Genomic DNA, 19,333 nt, shown 5'->3' with positions numbered 1-19,333 from the left:
GACAGAAGAGACACCTGCCTGGGATGCAACAATGGGGGGTGCTGGGCAGGTTCCTGTTAAATGGTCTTCTGCCTACCCCTAGTTTGGGTTGTCATGCTCCCTCTTCTGCTTTACCTCTTTCCCCTTCCCCCTGTCACTCTCCCCTCCCTCCCCCCGTTCTGTTGCTCGCCCCTACCTCCCTTGCCTTCCTCGCTCTCCCCTCTCTCTATCTTAGCAAGTGCGTGTGCAAGGGGGGATAGGGACATTGTGGTAATTGCCTAGGGCGCCCAGTCGCCTTGGCTCAGTCCTGACTGTATGTGCAGGCCTGCTATTCACTGGCATGTCCCATTTGTGGGAGTTCACCTTTCTTAATCTTAAAGCTTGCCATGTACCACCACAGAGCAGCATACAACAAAGCCATTTATGAAGCAAGATCAAATTGCAATATTTGCACACAAGCCACCATATTTTGTACCCACAATGCAAAATTGTTTCACGTAATTCTAGTGTAAGGCAGGTACCAACAAAGAAGTGTGGACCACAACTGCAAACAATGTACTGTTTTAATTTATTTAGCATGGGAATTAATTAATAGGGTTATTATATCCATAAATCATCCAATTGTGTGTTTTGCAATTTACCTTAAGATCATAAATTAACCCCTAGATGTAATAGGCAGGGGCAGAAGCATAGCATGGGGAATCGATAACTTTACTTTCCTCAATTCACATAAGATGACAATTCCCCTTCACACAAGGGTGAAATAATGTGTTTTTTGCTTGTGGTGCCATGGTTAGCATTGCTGCCTTGCAGCAGTGGAGTCTTAGATTGTGTTTCCACTGGATATTGGTACATACAGGCAGGTAAACTGGCTCCTGATAACGTTGGCCATAGAATTTGACAGGGACCTAGACTGTAAGCTTCACTAGGGCAGGGGCTGATGTATGATCTCTTTAAAGAATTGCAAAATATATAGGCGCAATAGAAATAAATAATAATATTGTAAAGAGCTCATCCTATATTTCTGTCTGGAGTTGAATTTCAGGGAAATTTTATGAAACAGTGTTTCATTGCCACACACTATGTCCACATGTTGGTCAAAGTATTGTGTATAATGTTCAAAGTGTGGCAATTATTTTTCAATCAATTTATTTAGTCATCACTCGTGGTGTATCCAACGTTTCGGTGCTCGTTGGGGCCTTTATAAACGTTTCTGCCCCAACGAGGGCCAAAACGTTGTACACACGAGTGCTGGTCCACCTTGAACATATATAAATACATGTTGATAATAATAATAATAATAATATAGCCTCTTCCAGACACAGAAGTACCATTGTTTTACTCAATAAAAACAGCTAGTGATGGTGGATTCAACTGTGCAAACCTGTAACAACTTTTTCATTAAACATTATGCCTAACAACCTTCAGATATCCTTTTCACAATGAACCGCTTCATTATTTCATACATTATATACCATCTAGTTCTACAGTGTCCTCCACTTCCTTTACACTTCATAGACTGTAAGATCATTGAAGCAGAAAAAAACTCACTATTCATTTTATTATGCATTATTACAGGTTAATTTGCTATGGCAATGTCTTTTAGCTTCTTTTTTGCAGCATTCAATTGTGGTATGGTAATAATGGTGTTAGCATTAATTACAGCAATTGTTAATGTAATAAATAAAATCTCACGTATACAAATTAATTTCCATATCAATTATAAAACAAATACAATGTTTCATGCAAACTGTCAATGTATATAGAAATATAATGTAAATAAATTTACATAAAAACTAATTTAAACATATACAAGTATGGGATCAGTTATCCGGAAACCCGTTATCCATAAAGCTCCAAATTACGGAAAGGCCATCTCCCATAGACTCCATTTTATTTAATTTTTGTAAAAATGATTTCCCTTTTCTCTGTAATAATAAAACAGTACTTTGTACTTGATCCAAACTAACATACTGTACAATTAATCCTTATTGGAAGCAGAACCAACATATTGGGTTTATGTAATGTTTACATTATTTTCTAGTAGACTTAAGGCATTAACATCCAAATTAGGGAAAGATCTGTTATCCGGAAAGGTTCCTAGTATTCTGGATAACAGGTCCCATACCTGTAATACTTCTTCCCAGTTTTGTTTACGTTGTTTACCATTTTACTGTCTTTACTTGGGTCTTTCAGTTGCTGCCACAGTTTCATCTTAGACTATTTTAGTATTGTCATTTATAAAACAATTAATAATCATATGGAAAGTTTGCTAAAAGTCCTTTTAGTAACTGATATCTGACTTACAGAATATTGTTACACCCAGAGCATGTGTAGGTATTCTGGTGTGCATACAAGATAAAAGCCCAGACAGTAATGGGAAGGATGTGCATTTCTATCCTGTCTATCATAATGGATTTAACTTCTTAGCATGGGTATGCTGTTTGGAATGTTCTCACTGTGCGCCTCATTTGTAATGCAGATCACCTATTTCCGTAGTATAATCATATAAAGGACAATTTAATCTCAAGGTGGAAAAACTCCAGAAACATCAAGACATTAGGAAGATCCATTATAGAATGTATAGTATAGTATGTTAAAGATGACAAAAAGTTAGAAATGTTCCAGGCAGGATATGCAGCACATTATAAAAGGTGATATATAGGGGGCAAATTTATCAAGGGTCGAATTTTCGAAGTTTCTCTACATCGAATTGGAAAACTTCGACTTCGAATATCGAAGTCGAAGTTTTTTTACATCGAATTTGGCCACTTGCGGTCAAAGTAAAATTGTTCGATCGAACGATGAAATCCTTCAAATCAAACGATTCAAAGGATTTCATCCATCGATCAAACAATTTTTCTTTGACTTCAAAAAACTTAGAAAAATGCTCTAGAAGGTCCCCATAGGCTAACATAGCACTTTGGCAGGTTTAATTTGGCGAAGTATTGAAGTCGAAGTTTTTAAAGAGTCAGTACTTCGATTATCGAATGGTCGAATAGTCTAAGTATTTTTACTTTAAATCAAATTCGAAGTCGTAGTAGCCTATTTGATGGTCGAAGTATCCGAAAATTCTCTCGAATTCACTTCGACCCTTGATAAATCTGCCCCATAGTGTATGCTATTTAATAAAAATAATACTTTGATTTTAGTTTTGTCAGTAATTTCAGTAATTGACTGTTTTAAAGGACCAGTAACATCAAAAAAAATTTAAAAAAAAATCTTTAGTATACATTGAAAAATAAAGACCAACACAAACTAAACTTTTAAATTGCAAAGCCTTTATTAAAAAATAACTTACTGAAACTCCACTTCCGTTCTTCTTGAGAAAAGGCGAAAGGCTGTCTGGCTCTGTGTGTGCAACTACAATCTTCAGAACAGAGTTACAGTCCGGTGTGCAGCAGCTCACTTCAATCTCCTCATAAAAATCGGGCAGCACGGGAGGAGGCAGACGGGGCAGCGCAGTGCGGGGGCTGGGGGTTCGGGAAGAAAAAAACATGCCAGGGTGAGACGGAGGAGCAATGCTGGGAAGTGTGGAGCAACTTGCAGGCAATGGCGACGTCGGCTGGAGGATACATGTGCATCACTTAGAAGTGCTGCCCCATCTTGCCGGCAGAGCACAGCGGCCAGGAGAGATAGCCAGGGAGGAGAAATCAACTGCTGCAGAATGGATGGTCACCCTTTCGCCTTTTCTCAAGAAGAACGGAAGTGGAGTTTCAGTAAGTTATTTTTTAATAAAGGCTTTGCAATTTAAAAGTTTAATTTGTGTTGGTCTTTATTTTTCAATGTATACTAACGAATTTTTTAAAAAATGTTTTTGATGTTACTGGTCCTTTAATGCCCTAGTCACTTCTTTCAAACCCAAAAGGTTTGATGCACCTTTCTGACCCATGTAACTCAAGAGTTTGCACATGTATATTAATAAAGAGTTCCCATATACATGATTTTTGGAACCAGCGCAAAGTGAGTGTCACAATCTGTGTAGCAGGAACTCTGCACTGCTTGACTGCATGCCATGCATTAGTGATGTGTAGGTTGACCCTGATACCCAATGCTGACTGCTGGTTGGGTAGGTTCAGGTTAAGATTCGGTCAACCATTGTCGGATTAGAGTTGGGTGCAGGTAAGATTGAGGAGCACACTCCTCCACTACTCCCAAAGGTCCTCTGTCTTGGAACCAGACGTGCATACAGAAGTGGCATACTGTAACGGTTGGCACCCTAAACCCAGAACCAATGTCAAGCACCCTAGTCTCAGCTCATGCTTCTGCCTGTAGCAGCTGCCTTTGGCCTCGGGAGGAGCCCTCAGCTACTCAGATGCTGCCAGGTCTTATAACGAGAGGTGCAAGGGGAAGGGTTCTGGACAAACAAAGGGGCACAACTGTGAAGCAAAAATCTTTGGGCAGAAGGTCGCGGTACAAGGCGTTAGACAGAATCGTAGTCAGATTAGTCGGGGTCGTGGCAGGCAGAGTACAAACGAAGTCCCTGCTGTCCCCCCCACTAGACCACCAGGTACGTTTGTTACACATACAGAGCTAGAAAACATGGGCTAAGATTGGATACAAGTTAAGATTTTGTGTGTTATGGGTTCAGGTTGATTTTTTCCTGACCAGCATATGCATATGGATCCCAAACTGATTAACAGTGGGCTCATCCCTTCTATCAGACACTAGGGGGCAGATTTATTGCGGTTCGTATGGTAAATTCGAATTTGAACTTTCACATTTTTTTGTATCAAAACTCGACCATTCGAATTCGAATATCCACCACCTAAATCCTGTCAAATTCATTTACAATTCAATGGCAGAGGTCAGTTCATCCATTTGAAGATGTTAATATCCTTCCTGACATTCAAGTTTTTTTCTGGAAAAAAACTCAAATTGTGTTTCATTCGAATTCGATTTTATATTCTGGTCAGTAACATTTGTTCGAAATTTACAAGTTCAAGGTTTTTCTTAAATAAGATTACGTACGAGTTTTATTCAAATTAATTATATTGGAAAAAATACACATAAATTTTAAATCCCAACTTTGATACATCTGCTTCCTAGAAGCACCATGGTAGCTGCCATATAAAAAGCATTCAGAAAAGCCATAACACTGAAAGTAGTTTGAGAAAACCAAGCTTTCCCACATCTGAAATACACAAATAATATTATTGCAGGTGCCATCCAGTGTGTTTAGTTTGTGGCTAGACCACGCTTTAAGACTGGGTTACTTTATTTCTTTTTATAAGGCTACAGAACCTGTGCAGAAGTGTGAGTAGCAGTTTATATCAGATAGATGATTAGACACATAGGGGCAAATTCACTAAGCGCCGAACGCTAGCGTTACTTCGCTAGCGTTACTTCGCTAGCGTTACTTCGCTAGCGTTACTTCGCTAGCGTTACTTCGCTAGCGTTACTTCGCTAGCGTTACTTTGCTAGCGTTTGGCATTTTCGTTACTGCGCAAATTCACTAACGAACGCTGGCGTAGATTCGCTAGTGTAACTTCGCATCCTTACGCCTAGCGAAGTTTCGCTACGGACGTAACTACGCAAATTCACTAACGCGCGCAGTGTACTGAACGCTACCTTTTACGCTAGACTTCCTTCGCCACCTCAGACCAGGCGAAGAGCAATAGAGTAGATAGGGATTGCTTCAAAACAAGTCAAAATTTTTTCTAAGTACCAAAAAACGCTGGCGTGTTTTCTACATTATGGGTGATAGGCTGAAAAAGATCGAAATTTTTTTTGGGGCTCCCCTCCTTCCCCCCTACATTTCCTGACTCATGGCAACTTACCTATACAGTGGGCACATGTGTAGGGCAAAATAAAATTTTTATTTGATGTTTTGAAGGTTTTCTAGGCATTTGTAGTGCTGATACGTATTCCTCTATTGAAATTTGAATTTGGCGGCGTATGCAAATTAGCCTTCGCTAGCGTAACTTCGCTTCACTTAGCGAATCAACGCTAGCGCAACTTCGCAACCTTACGCTACCCCTGAGTGCAACTTCGGATTTTAGTGAATTTGCGAAGTGCTGACGAAACTACGCCTGGCGAAGTGTGGCGAAGTGCGGCGAAGTTACGCCTGGCGCAACTATGAATCTTAGTGAATTTGCCCCATATACTGTAACCACAAGGAATAATGATTTGTATTATTGTTTACGATAAATCATATTTTAATTGACACATGCAATTTTCGGCACAGATTACTAACAATGATCAGGTCTATGGGGGACAGCCATCAGAATAGAGAATAGGTTCATTTTAACAGTCTATTACGCTAAGATTTCTACATGCTCTTTGAAATATAATTACTTCAGGGAAATAATACAGAAGCAATTAGGCAGCCATGGTTTTCTCAACGTATCACCTTTTGACCTACAATTAAAGAAGAGAATGAATATTGCGTATCATCATGTCACTGCACTAAAATTGTGCTACTGGCTATTGAGAGTTCCAATTGTCTGTTTACTCTAATAAAAGAAAATGTACCCTACTTATACTTTGATTTTCTGAACATAAAACTACTAGAGAGCTTTATTACAATAATTTGTCAGCATCCTACTTTCAATTCATATATCTTGGACCTGCCATACTGTCCCTCTTTACAGCCACTACTTAAACTGCATCCATTGATTCCAGTGAAACCATTGCCTTCAGGGGCCATGAACTGTCATAAAAATATTAGAATGCTTGCTTCACTTAAACATGAAATTACTTTTGAATTATGGCTGCACTGAATCTAGGTTTCGTTCAAATATCAGCACTTTTTGCAGCATCCAGCTGAATACTTATGTGAACATAATCTAATCCTTGGATTGTGACTCAGTATTTAGACAAACTCTTTCTAATTATTTTTACAATAAACCTAGTTACTTTTACTGGTATCTAAACTGACATAGTAACTATAAAAACCTCATCCTAACATGTAGTATCAGATTTATAACTATTCACCATCCATGTTCAGGCAAATCATTACAAAAACATGCTATCATTTTGCACTCCAATCAGTGAATGCAGCACTGCCTGCTTTCAGCAGCACTGTATTCACATGGGACCGGTGGGGACAGTGTCAGATTGGAATGCCAGGGGCCCACCAGAAAACCTTTCTAAACTATTTTCCCTCCTCTTTTCACTCAACCTCTTTATTCTCTATAGTCTTTTATCTCTACACACTATACTCTATTCTTCCATTATTAAGCCTCTTAAAGAAATAGGGAATGACCATGAAATAGACCAATTGGTTTAAATCAAGAGGGCCCACTGACACCTGGGCGCACCAGGAGTTTTCCTGGTATCCCAGTGGGCCAGTCTGACACTGGGTGGGGGGGGGAGCACATATGCATTAGACTCACAAGTAAAGGTGTGCCAGCAGTCACAGGCCACAATGGAGTCCTGCACTTACCTCCTGCACTCAGAAGCATATTCAGGTCCGGTGCTGCCCTAGGCACCGGACCTGTGAGCACCCCGTGTGACTGCAGAGTGATGTCACAGTGCAACACGTAAGTGTGTAATATCACTTCTGCCACATCACTGCCAAGGAACCCCCTACCCACCACCTCTGCTGCCAGATTTGATAGAAAAGTACCCAGTAGCAGGCTAAGTGGGTTTTTTCCCAGAAGGTTTTATTTTTTACAATACAGGCATCGAGGGCCACCCCTTAAAGCTACTGCCCTAGACACAGGACCTCAAGTGCCTCTATGGTAAATACAAGTGTTGGGCGAATCTGTGCAAAATCGAAATTTGCTAAAAAATACGGTGAAAGATTTGCGAAACGCATTGAAGTCAGAGAGTGTCAAAATAATTTTGACGCACGACAATTTTGACTCGCGCACCAATTTTGCACGCACCAATTTTTTTTTTGCAGCAAATTTATCCCCAGCTTTACTTTTGCTTTAGCCGCGTTTTTGCAAAGTTTACTGTTGGCGGCGAAACACGGAAATTTGCCACAAATTTGTGCCTGTCGATTTTATTCGCCCATCACTAGTATATACACCTCTGCCAGGCTGTCTCATGCCAGCTGGTGCTAGGCTCCTAACTCTTGCTAATGCAGGGCTAGGTGTAAAGCAAAGGCCCCCAGATGCATATGCTTTTTAAATTATCACTAAGGAAAGCACTTTTGTTCCCCATAATGTTCTAGCACTTATATTCAGCTTCTTAAACTTCTTCATTTAGCTAGGCTAAAAATAAAAATACAGATACACACATATAATCACATATTCCAGTAAACCCTCCACATAGCTTTCTATTCAAACACTGTGGACTACTGATTTAGCTTAACATTCAGCACCAAAGAAAATAATAAATACGTTTCATAAGGCAATGAATTATTTCCTAGTGTGAATATTCATTGTACTGCATTTGCTCATTAATCATGAGTAATCATTTAAACTTACACCAAGGTTCATTTACTGTGTTAAAATTATAATCAGAGGAAGGGGACAGACAGAAATTCTTATTTAACTTTCTCATTAAAGGCAAGTAATTACAGCAATTACTATAATCATAATTTATGTATAAGTTTCGACAGTATCCGACTGCTCTTTACTGTTGTAGAGGGGTAATTAGATTGACAGTAAATGCAAATAATAACATGGTTGCAAACAGAAAAGACAAAGAAAGGATATTGTGGCATATCATGCAGCCGTTAGAGTTTGACAGTTGAAGATATGCCCACTCTCCGTGTGTTCTACTAGGGTCAAAGGGGCTTCACATTTTTATTTTCCTCTGAATGTGGCCATATAAATAAGTTTACATTTAGTATATGCAATATGGGTGCAGGCCCACAACTCGGGGCAGGCAAGACTCCTGTTCCAGAGGTAGGTCCCAATAGAAAGCACAGTTCAGTTCTGAGGCCCCAAATGGTGTGGAGCTTCTTGAAGAATGGCCAGGATTTGGGCAGATTAATGGGGTTTAACTGGACTTCTTAGGGACATAGCCTGTTTCAATGAGCATTTTTTAATCTCTTTAGCTGGCACAGCCCACACACCTGTGGTCTAAACACATACTGTTAATATTACTGTATAAGCCGAGTTTTTCAGCATCCAAAATGTGCTGAAAAACTCTCTCTCGGTTTATACTCGAGTCAGTGGGCACTAGCTGAGATTGCAGTCACTTTTAATCATTCCTATACCAACAGTTCGATTGGGGAGAGACTGCAATATCACACAGCGCCCTCTGTTGGTTATATGAAAGAATAACAGTGCGCCCTCTGTTCGTTATATGAAAGAATAACAGTGACTGCAATATCACACAGCGCCATCTGTTGGTTATATGAAAGATTAACAGTGACTGCAATATTACACAGCGCCCTCTGTCGGTTATATGAAAGAAAACAGTGACTGCAATATCACACAGCGCCCTCTGTTGGTTATATGAAGGATTAACAGTGATGGCAATATCACACAGCGCCCTCTGTTGGTTATACGAAAGATTAACAGTGATGGCAATATCACACAGCACCCTCTGCACGTGGTAGTGGGACAGTGGGACAATGCACACAGTAATCCATTTGGCAATTCTCTGTCACCATCAACTTTGCAAAGAAGTCCGGTTGATCGCTGGGGGGGTCGCTTTGGCAGAATGTGCGCTGCTGGGAGACAGGGCTGTAGTTGTGTCTAGGCTTATACTCGAGTCAATAAGTTTTCTCAGTTTTCGTAGGTAAAATTAGGTACCTCGGCTTATACTCAGGTCAGCTTATACTTGAGTATATACAGTAGTATGGGGCATCATGAGTTCTGATGACGACCATGTGTAAACACTCCATAAAATCTGTGCAGGCTGCAGACAAAGGCTTCCAAACACAGAAGAATAATAGGGCCTCCTACTGGGCAGCTGGTTAGACCTTTTTGGTGGGTTGTTTAACAGACCAATAGTCCAAGCTTAAATAATACAACTGATTCAGTAGTCCAAATTTAAAGGGCACCTGTTTGGTAAAAATGTTATCCCCAACCAAAGGTGCGGGCTAATAGACGGAGCTCCTGGTGCATAACGCGCATGTGACGTCATGAGCATAACAAGCAATTTGGGGCAGATTTTCATTATGCACATGCGAGTCACCGGACATGGCTGCTCACAACGGGTGCTTTGTCCCGGTACGGGTAGCCTATTGCTGTTGGGGGCAAAAAAAAAAAATATATAGTTATCACCAACCGGAATGTGGACTCTATTAGCCCGCACCTTTGGTTGGGGATAACATTTTTACCCAACAGGTGCCCTTTAAATATTACAACTGAAATGTACTGCATTGACTGAATGGGGGGGGCAGTGATATTCCTTGAAACAGGACTGAATAATGCTTTCTTTTGAATCACAAATATTGGGTTTGCACACTCAAAAAAACGGCAAATATAAAATGGTATGAAATATAGGAAAATCTTTATATATATTTTATGTTAATACATTGCATAAAAGTCAATAAGTTTCTCTCCGAAAAATAATATATACCGCTATATCATCACACAATTTGTGAAATCACGACAGAAAGAAACAACAAGCAGAGGATACACAATGAGAATTAACCCCTATGAGAATTAACCCCAACGTTTCGACGTAATACTCTTTGTCAAGGCTTTGTTTGTACACTGACAACCTGTACCCTAAATACGTATATGATAAGGCCCAGGGTGGGCATACCTTGTACATACACCGTAGTCTTTTTTTAGCTTCCTATCATTGTTTGGAGTTCTGTTACATAATTAAGTACTCTTCGATGTCACCAGATCTAAAGCATTGAATGATCAACCTGACCACTAAACAACAGCATATGCCACAAATTACCAGGAATGTGACCAGGAGACTACAGTATTAATTCCGTTGCATGTTTTCAGCATAAACCTCCAGGTATTTAAATCTAAAACATATCTACCTACACAATTTATTGTTGTATAAACAGGTAAAGTTGCTGTACCGTGTTAGCCAGTAAAAATGTTACAGGGCAACCCTTTTGAAATAAAAAAAAATAACAAAAGTGGTATAAAGGTGATCCCTTTATTGGCTAACTAATATAATCATAGCAAACATTTTAGTTCCTTTTTCAAGCTGATTACACTGAAGCTGTGGTGTTCACTGGTATATATACAACATTCAGCTCATAGGTCAAATGACCAACAAAAAGGAATATCAATCTATGTGTTAGGTGTCAAAATCATTTAGGAGGGGATCTGCAGATAAGGTACAAGATAATGTGGGTCAAAGAGGCTGAGTATAAATTAGGGCTGAATTATTGGAGTATAGAATCAAAGGAATTCCATATGATCTCTTAGTCCATATCCAGACATGTTGGTATTTCTGACCTGGTGCAGTCTTTTCTCAGTCCACTTAATTAGCCATAAATCCAAGGCCCAGGTTTAGTCCATTCTTCAGAGAATTGAAAGTTTCCATTAATTTCTATTCCCACACTTTTCTTTCATTATCTGTTTTAAAATTGCCCTTAAGAACCAAAATTCTTAAATTCTTTATGGAGTGATAAGGGCTATTGAAATTTTTCCTATTGGTGTGTCCAGTTTTTTATTGGTTATAGTGAATCGGTGGTGTGTATTTCTCTCTCAGGCTTTGCCCAGTCTCTCATATATATAGTCCCCCTGTTGTGCATTTAGTGCATTTTATTAAGTACACCACATTGGAAGAAGAACAGTTGTAGTGACCATGGATGCTATATTCCTTTAATATGTCCGGAATTGGTATTTTGTCTGAAGTCAGGATGTGTGGGCAGGTTTTACATTGTTTTTTGCCACAGGGATATATTCCATTTTTGGTGGAGTGCAATAGAGCACTTCTTGTTATAAGTGACTTTAGGTTGGGAGGCTATCTGAATGCTAAGAGTGGTGGGTCTGAATGCTAAGAGTGGTGGGTCTGGGAAGTCTTCCTGATGACGGCTTAAGTGAATAGCCGAAACGTTGAAATAAATATCATTTTTTCATTTTGCACCTTTAAAAAGTCCTGTGAGTGCGTTTTTTTTTGCTCTATCTCTATATATATATATATATATATATATATATATATATATATATATATATATATATATATATATATATATATATATATATATATATATATATATATATATATATATATATATATATATATATATATATATATATATATATATATATAATACACAAAAGCCATGAATATCCTGTAAATTATATCCTTATAAACGGTGAGTAGTGATGTCATCAGTTATAAACGGTGAGTAGTGATGTCATTTCTGTCACATGACTCACTAAAATTTGTGTATTATAATAAATAAAGTACCCCCAGTTGTAAAATATGAGGATATTAGAAGTTACCTCGGAGTTCCATGACCTGTATAAAAACACTCGGCCTTCGGCCTCGTGTTTTTATATGGTCATGAAACTCCTCGGTAACTTATAATATCCTTATATTTTACAAGAGGGGGTACTTTATTCACTATATATATATATATATATATATATATATATATATATATATATATATATATATATATATATATATATATATATATATATATATATATATATATATATATATATATACCAAAACGAGCAGGAACGCACAACCATAAATGCTGTAAGGGCCGGGTGCCAGTCTGTCAACACATACAGAATCCCTCCAATGACGGCACTCCGAAATCAATCACGCTTGGGTCAGTAGATGTCGATCATAAAGGTTTATTAAGGTGGACCAACGTTTCGATAGGGACGAAGATACCTGTGTGGTATCGAAACGTTGGTCCACCTTAATAAACCTTTATGATCGACATCTACTGACCCAAGCGTGATTGATTTCGGAGTGCCGTCATTGGAGGGATTCTATATATATATATATATATATATATATATAATATATATATATATATATATATATATATATATATATATATATAATTTTTAAACAAACAAGCTGAAATGCCGCTCCTCACCTTTCTTATTGGGTGCACATGGGCAAGGCTTAATTTACATACTAAACAAGGTAGCCCCAGCACTCTCAATATATAACCCCCTGAAAAAATATACTTGCACTGTAACTGAACTGTAACTTTCTTTAAAAAGACACTTTTAATTACAAAGTTTGTACAAAGCATGCATAAGCTGACGCGCCCCATCAAGGCAGTGTCCATCCGTCAGTCCTATCCTCAAAGGTAACACTTTTTTTATTTTTTTCACTTAGGATAGGACTGACACATGGATACTAGCTTGATATATACCGGATATAAATACCTGTCCTTTCAATTTGAATTGCTTGTGTTGCTAGTCTTTAAATAAGCTAGGTTTCAAACCATTAACAGTGACTATAATATATTTCTAGAATAAGCAAAGTAATGTAGGCCAATGGCGTTTAAGCACTTGCATGCCAAAGTTTATTCAAGCAGATGAAAATGGCAAGTATCTGTATGATCTATGAAATCCTTTATTAATGGCATGGCTGACTTGCTTGTATAATGGCAGCTTCCCTTTCATAATATATTCCTATCATAGCAGACTACTGAAGCTAGTAGAAATGGCTTAGTTCAATGGAGTGCATATATAGCAGAATACTGCCAGTAAGAATCCAGTCATACATACCAATATTTTTAGTTTTTAAGAATGGCCGCAATTCGATTCAAATAGCAACAGAAATACTGAATATTGTGTGCAGATTTGTGTAGCCACCCCTAGAGGGTGCAGTCCCAAACTAAACAAAAGCAAGAATCAGGGAATTCTAACATGTCCCTTTAACAACCTATAGTATTACCATTAAATAGCACATTTAAGTTGCACAATTCTCCTCTTGGATCTTTCAGGCATGAGCACCTTCCATATGGATCTTACCAGATGCACAAAATCATAACATAGCCAAGAGGGGACACCTTAACTAAGGCCTCTCTAAAGTTAAAGATCATTAAAGCACCTTAAGACAACTAACTAATCATGTTTTACCCACAACACATTATGCAAAATCTCCTACTCAGGATATCTGCTAGAACTGATGGATCTCTAGCATGTTGATCATAGACATTGGTACTAAGAAGAGACTAAGGCTAATATTTAGGGGTTCTGTACCAAGGATGGAGTACAGCAATCCTATGCCAAGCAACAACCTTTACTTAGGGGGTTATTTATCAAGGTCCGAATCTATCTCAATATCGGCTGCTACAAACTCCGATCTAACCCGCTCGGGTTTTTAAAGCTTATTTATTATTACATTTTTCTGAAATTTTGCTTTGCGGGAAAAGCTCAAATTTTCACATTTTTTTTCATGAATTTTCCCTGAAATCTCAGAGTTTTCACCCGAAAGCTCAGAAAACATCGTGAAATTGCCCGAAACCCCCGGCACAACCAAAAATCAGTGGGACTGTTCCCATTGACTTTTATGCAACCTTGACAGGTTTGAGGTGCCATGTTTTTATATTCGGGCTTTTTAGCCCTCGGGGTTTAATAAATTCTGAAAAATTCATGATTTTTTTAAAAGTCCAATTTTATAAAAGAAATCACAAATTTTTCAGATTTCTGGGAATTTCGGGTATTCGGAGCTTAGTAAATAACCCCCTAAGAATACATTTGTGATTATAGATTATAGATACAAGCGAGTGGTTTGTGTGAAGGGTCACTTTAATTTATTGAAGTCATTGAGGAATGATGGGCAAAGGACCGACTACATATTAATATTGCTTTGAGTTTTAGGATGTCTAATTCAACAGCATCTATCTCAATAAGCATTTGTGATTTCCTACATTTGATTTTCTAAAGGTGAGAGTCCCAAGCTTCCAGCATCTCCCCCATCTCACATCCTGCCCGTTATTTCTCTGTATAGTCATTCATTACAACTGAAAGGTTTGCAGGATTCCAGAGCTCTTTTAAATCCATGTTTTGCCATTGTTAGTTGCTCTTTCATAGCCAGAGGGCGATTTAATGCTTTCCCTTTATGCTTCACTCAACCAAGTCTCATTCTCCGCTATATAATTGATATGCCAGGTCACCAGGAGACTGGGTCCTATGACTTCATGCTAGCTGATAAGGTGTGTGCTAATTGCAGCTTGACCTCCTTACCTTCAAATAGATATACATTCACATTCCTTCTCTAAATCTCAGGACCAATAAATCAGCCCCCCTTATGGCTGGTTGAGTTCACCTTCCCAAACACTCACTAATAATTAATGGTACAATAAATACGCACAGGCGCTCAGTTATTTAATATGCAGCCTTTCAAATGAAATGGAAACAAGTCCAGGCTTTGGTATGAAATCAAAGCTAATCTCATTGACTCTTGATCCTTCCAGCTTTCCCTCTGCTTCTATACCGTATGCCATCTGACTGCAAAGGCACCCAGCATGATAAACAGGAATAATCAAATTGTTTTCAGGCTGTTCCGTCCAGCATGACTGACAATGAATAAGACTTTGTTATGGCTACAGTACAGTAGGGTGTGCTCATATTACTCACACAAATCCACAGGCTAATGCTTGGCATGACCATTTTTTTTAACCTATCAATGACTGTGTTTTTTTCTTTTAAACTAACACTTGTAATTTTTTTCAATTACCCTCCCAGTGACATAAATTAAAAGCACCTTGGCATTCATTGTAGTTATAATAACAAGCCTTTTCCTCTGTGTTGTCTGTGTTCAAGTCTAAAGTAATTCAGTTGTGTGGCCTGAAGTGCAGGGTATGTACCAGGGGCAAGGTTCCAGTCTTGGCTCTGTCTCAGCAATCACCAGCTGTATTCAGCACACCCAAATAACCTCATTATATTGGCCTCTCTATAAACAGCACGCTTCATGGAACCCAGGATTACTGTGTACTGAGCCTAGTGACATAACAGCGATATGTCTATGTAGGAGAATTCCATCTGGGTACTGTACATACATGCACAGAACATGTATACGTGGCCTTGCTTATGTTAATGCTACAGAGTGACCACAAACCCTAAAGGGCTCATTAGACCAAAAAGGGTTGAACCAAATGCAGTCAATATAAGCTGGGCACCATAACAAATGCAGTCAATATTAGCTAAGTGCCATACTTTAGCTACTTTATGATATTTCATGAGTTCAAAGATGTTTTTTTTAATAATCAATAAACAATATGATTGCAGACTGAGATCAATGATTTCTTCTGTGGAACAAAGTGAGCAGAACGAGAAGAGCAGCACACGGACAAGAGCAGTGGTGTAACTACATATTACTGGGCCCCACAGCAAATCATTTTTCAGGCCCTCAAAATATCTAGTGGTTGACCTGTTATACCAATATTTATTGAAACTGTATATGACTTAAGGCCCCCATACATGGGCTTATAAAAGCCGACGACATACCGAGTCAGCAGTTTATTGGCCCGTGTGTGGGGCCATCCTATGGGCTTCCCCAATCCCCGAAAGTCAGCCAGATCTTGATAGGGCTGGTTAAAAAAATCCTGTCAGATCCATTATGATCCGATCATTGGGCCCTAGGGCCCTCAATCGGATCAACCCAATATCGCCCACTTCAATGTGGGCATATCGAGAGAGATCCGCTCATTTGGAGACATCGCCAAACGAGCGGATCTCTAAGTCTATGGGCCTCCCTTTACATGGCCAATGACGACTGCAATTCTTTAAGCAGCACCCACAAAACAATCCCTACATACCCCAAGTATCTACCTGGAAGTTTCTCTTAGACATTATCTGTAGCAGGAATAAAGTTCCATGAAGAACTAAAGCTTTTGGAAGTTTTCCAGGCTGTTTTTATAATAGAATATCCCAATATCCTGAGATCAAGGCAATTGCTACCTTGACGAGCACAGAAATAACTACTGCTGGGATGTACGTGCTGCTGATGCGGCATAGAGACAACTCCAACGAGCAGCCAGCCCTTCCTAGAACTTGATGGAATGAAATCCCCATGCACCTGCATGCTTCATGTCCCAGCGCCCTGGCATGTCTAGCACAGGCGAGGAAGACTTGGCTAGTGAAGAAAAGAAATGAAGGCCACAGAGAGTCGCTGCTGCCTCCCACCATGAAGAGCAACAGGCGTCACACAGGGAAGATGGAGCTGAGCCCTTACCTGGGGAAACTACCTGACGCCGCTGTTAGGAGATGGGGAGAGCGATAACATTCTTGCTCCAAGGTGCCGCTCGCTTTTCTTAGCGCGCTGTGTAGCCGGGGGTCCTTCACTACTTGTAGCTGTGGATCTCACCGAGCTCCTTTATGAGTCCCGTGGCTTTGGCTGTTATACAGGGGGCTCCCTTCACAAGCTTCAGCTGCTGCTGCTCCTCCTGCTGTCGCTGCTGTAACCCAGGGAAGGAGAGTCCGGCTGAGCGCGGAGAAGACAGAGAAGCGGCGCACACGCACAGACGCGCACTGGGCTCAGACTGTCAGAGTATGTTGAGCTGCTGCTGAAGTGGGTGTGACTGGGATTGCACAAGAGTCGCATCTCTGCTGTGTGTGCCTGATCTTCAGACATGACCATGATTCCAGCTAATCAGCTCTCACTGACATTTCTGTGCCAACCTCCATGTCCATCAACCTGTTCTCTCTCTCTGCTTATTCACCAGCCACACTCTTGCCTGAGTTGCTCTTATTTACTCATTCCATTACACCAGGGGGAGTCCCACCTTCGACCCAACAGCTGCTGTTGTACTACATTTCCCAGCATGCCCTGATAGCCTGCATGATGGAGTAAATGAGTGCTTACATAAAAAAGACAGTTGATTTCTAAAAGTCATGTGTAAAACTGGGTCTTACAATTCAACTGTCTTCTTGTACCTTTATAAAATCCTGAATTGAATATCAATTTAATAGGAGCCATAGTGGGCAACAGGTGCCAGTGAGACCTTCAGGAAAATAGTTGTAAATGTGAAATATTGTGAAAGGGTGGGTTTATAGCCTTGTTCTCACATTCCCAAGTACATGAAAAATTCACTCTTCTAAACATGACCTTATTCATAGTTACATAGTTAAATTGGGTTGAAAAAAAAAAGACAAAGTCCATCAAGTTCAACCCCTCTTAATGAAAACCCAGCATTCATACACACACCCCCCATACCTTCACATAAATTCTATATACCCATATCTACACTAACTATAGAGTTTAGTATCACAATAGACTTTGATATTATGTCTGTCCAAAAAATCATCCAAGCCATTCTTAAAGGCATTAACTGAATCAGCCAGGCAGTGCATTCCACAACCTCACTGTCCTCACCTACGTTGCTTCAAATTAAATTTATTTTCTTCCTCTTTATGGGTAAAAAGGTCCGCTGCTATTTGTCTAAAATGTCCTCTAATGTACATGTAAAGTGTAATCATGTCCCCTCTTGCAAGCGCCGTTTTTCCAGAGAAAACAACCCCAACCTTGATAGTCTACCCTCATAATTTAAGTCTTCCATCCCTCTAACCAGTTTCGGACTGGGGGGCCCACCGGGGCTGCTGTCCCAGGGCCCCCCTCCGGACCCCCCTGCAGTGCCAGCATGTGTGGTGCATCAGCTCACGGCGCCGCGTCTGCACGCACACAGTTTTCTTCCGCGACCTCTCACAAAGGGGGTCACAGCATTAAGAGCCACATGTTGGTGCGGACCTGGGCCCGCCGCGGCCCACAAGAACCGAGGTCCACCTGCGTCTCTGCACTCTCTCCAGATCATTTATATCCCTCTTAAGGACTGGAGTCCAAAACTACACTGCATACTCCAGATGAGGCGTCACCAGGGACCTATAAAGAGGAATAATTATGTTTTTATCCCTTGAGTTTTTATGCAAGACAGAACTTTATTTGCTTTAGTAGCCACAGAATGACACTGCCCAGAATTAGACAACGTGTTATCTACAAAAACCCCTAGATCCTTCTCATTTAAGGAAACTCCCAACACACTGCCATTTAGTGTATAACTGGCATTTATATTATTTTTGCCAAAGTGCATAACCTTGCATTTATCAAAATTGAACCTCATTTTCCAGTTTGCTGCCCAGTTTTCCAACTTAGACAAATCACTCTGCAAAGTGGCAGCATCCTGCATGGAACCTATAGTTCTGCACAATTTAGTATTAACAGCATAAATAGAAACAGTACTTTCAATGGCCACCTCCAGGTCATTCTGTTCTGGTTTTTACTCCTACTTCCAACTACTAAAATAGTCAGACAATAATATAATGTGTCTTTCTCACAATCCCTTTTAACCCATCAGTTTTCTATTCTACTTGTTGCTTGTCCTGTGCTGGTTCAGGACACTAGGTTATATTTGCTCAAACCAGGCAACCATTTGCCATTACTCATTACTCATGCTCAGGGCCAGATTTCCATAGCGGGCGCCCCTAGGCCTGCTTTCGTTCGTCACACCCGTTCCCTCCATTTTATTCACTGAAATTTTCATCATTGGGACTTGAGCAATGGGGATTGGAGCAGAGGAAATTTGAAAAACGAATGAATCTCCTGCACATCC

General features: G+C 39.8%; 1 protein-coding gene across 1 annotated transcript in view; it reads right to left on the bottom strand.

The window, feature by feature from the left end:
- The window catches only part of lrrc3b.S (leucine rich repeat containing 3B S homeolog), a 75,522-nt gene extending 58,033 nt beyond the window's left edge, over positions 1-17,489 (bottom strand). Inside the window, exon 1 of the mRNA XM_018269289.2 lies at positions 16,963-17,489. The gene's annotated coding sequence lies outside the window, so the exon portion shown is untranslated. The remainder of the gene's footprint in view (positions 1-16,962) is intronic.
- Positions 17,490-19,333: the final 1,844 nt, after the last annotated feature.

This window comes from Xenopus laevis, chromosome 6S (genome assembly GCF_017654675.1).
Source record: "Xenopus laevis strain J_2021 chromosome 6S, Xenopus_laevis_v10.1, whole genome shotgun sequence".
Classification (NCBI taxonomy): domain Eukaryota; kingdom Metazoa; phylum Chordata; class Amphibia; order Anura; family Pipidae; genus Xenopus; species Xenopus laevis.
Note: the sequence above shows the minus strand (reverse complement) of the source record. Positions and strands in the feature narration are given on the sequence as shown.